This window comes from Sinocyclocheilus anshuiensis, unplaced genomic scaffold (genome assembly GCF_001515605.1).
Source record: "Sinocyclocheilus anshuiensis isolate Anshui unplaced genomic scaffold, SAMN03320099.WGS_v1.1 scaffold890, whole genome shotgun sequence".
Lineage (NCBI taxonomy): Eukaryota > Metazoa > Chordata > Actinopteri > Cypriniformes > Cyprinidae > Sinocyclocheilus > Sinocyclocheilus anshuiensis.
Window position 1 is genome coordinate 584,734 of NW_015537986.1, and position 2,330 is coordinate 587,063.

A 2,330-nucleotide genomic window follows, 5' to 3' on the forward strand; every position below is an offset into this window, starting at 1 on the left:
AGCAACCAATCAGAACATAACACACAGACAAGGGAATCACTTGACAGAACATGACAGTGGCCAAACTACAAAATAAAAGACATGAAAACAATGAACAAGAAACAAAACCAAACCCCCACGTTACACTAGCGATGTATATAGCATTATACATATTTTCAAACATTAATTAAAAGTATTACAAAGTTATTGCCATTGTTTGGGGAGGAAAAAATATAGGTGGGTTATTTTTTTAAATGTGGTGCAGGTGTGTTGAAAATAAATGGATATAAATGTAAGACAAGAGATATTTATTGGTTAAAACACTTGATCACACAAAAAAATATTTCATATGGATCAGACTTACTAGTTTTGTTGCGAGGGTATTACTGATGATGTTCGGGATCTGTGAATGATCATATAATCCTGAGTTTATCCTCATTCATTGATCCTGGTGGAAATATAAATAAGCCTTACACTCCAACAATCTTTTGGAAACAGGTTTTTTTTAACCACACAAACATCACTTCAGCTCAATTTGAACGAAGTGTCCATAGAATGCAGTTCCTTACAGGGGTTCAAAATGAATCTGCTCCCGCCCTGATTGTAAAGCAAAACGTGATTGGTAATAGCGAGAACGTGCTACGATTGGTCAGCGAAGTGTGGCTGTTATCTGATTGGCTTGAGTAGACAGTGGGTGGAGTCCATACATTTGTGGATTGGTGTGCATCTTGACGTATGAAATGTCTCAAAATCCACAAATATGCACAGCGATCCACAAATGCACAGGACGCGATTCACAAATAAATGCCAGGCAAAGTTGTGTTTGTAGAATAAAAAGATATTTGTGAATATATTTTTTATTTGCAAGTCTCTTTTTTTTATTTGCGAATTTAATTCATGTTTGTGAAACTCTAAGATTTATTTGTGGATCTCATTCTATTTATTTTGTGAATATGTTTGGTTTTTGTTAATCGCTTTACATTTATTTGTGGATCATAATCTATTTATTTGGAATAATGCAACAATTCTACCCCCATACTAAACATACCCATCACAGAAAACCAGAGAGAGAGAAAGAGAGAGAGAGATTTTGTGTGAGGGGTAGGTTTTGGGGGTAGGGTTAGGTTAAGGGGATAGAATATAGAGTTTGTACAGTATAAAAAAACATTAAGCCTATGAAGAGTTTGTTAATGATTTGTAAGTACTTTATTAGTGTATACTTATTACGTTACCCACTATTCCATGTAGTTTTGTAGTATAAATAATGTGAGTATTGTGAAAATTTCAAAAAGAAAAAGTGCACTTTGAATACACAGATGATGCACTTTTTAACCAAAAAAACAAGTGTGGAATGTTGGCACTTAAAGCACTGTCTCAGTTTTCTTTTCAAGTGGAAAGAGAGAGGCTATCAGACTCCAATGACCTTCCAAACTTTCCAAAATTCATACACTAGATGTTGGAGTACATAATAGGGTAAGACATGGTAAGATGACCCCACTCTATTTTTTTTTACTTGACCATAGACAGTACAAAAATCACAACACTTTTAATGAAAGCCTATGCCATTTTTAATTGTGTAATTTCATCTAAATAGATACATTTGTGAGATTTAGTCAGTAAAAATAAGTTAATTTATCTAATTTTGTATCTCTGGAAAAGTGTGATTTATGATATTGCATTATGTTGAATATCAACGTTTTTAATTATTAATTATTTTTGTTGTAAATTATAGTTTTTATTTTGAATTGGCATAGAAGTGGCATGTTGTTACTAGTGTCATTATCTTTTAATTTAAATCTTCACTTTTAATTAAAATCTATAGGTTAATTGATTGAAATAATTCAATTTGAATTCAAATTTCAATTAAATTTCAATTTTAAAGGGGTCTTATGATGCTTTTTTAAAGATCATTATTTTGTGTATTTGGTGTAACAGAATATGTTGACATGCTTTAATGTTCAAAAAACACATTATTTTTAAAATACTGTACATTATTGTAGGTCCTCTATGCCCCGCCTCTCTCAAACGCTTCGTTTTCTACAAAGTCCCTCCTTCCGACAAGCGCAGTCTGCTCTGATTGGCCAGCTGACCCAGTGCATTGTGATTGGCCGAACACCGCAAGCACTCGTCGGAAATGTAACGCCCCTTACCATAATCGCGAGCTTCATCTTTCAAAATAAATGTAAAGACAGTAAATAATGTAATTAGTTTTACCATCAGTTCAAGCCCGAAAGGGGAACAGACACTGTAATGATGCAGTACACAAGCCGCGGTTAAGACAGCTGACTCTACTGTGATGTGACGCTGTCTCTCTCTCTCTCACACACACACACACACACACACACACACAC

The 2,330-nt window shown here is 34.0% G+C and overlaps 1 protein-coding gene across 2 annotated transcripts in view; it reads right to left on the minus strand.

Annotated features, from left to right (window-relative positions):
- The window catches only part of adam11 (ADAM metallopeptidase domain 11), a 58,030-nt gene that overhangs the window by 43,410 nt on the left and 12,290 nt on the right, over positions 1 to 2,330 (minus strand). The gene's annotated exons all lie outside the window — the stretch shown is intronic.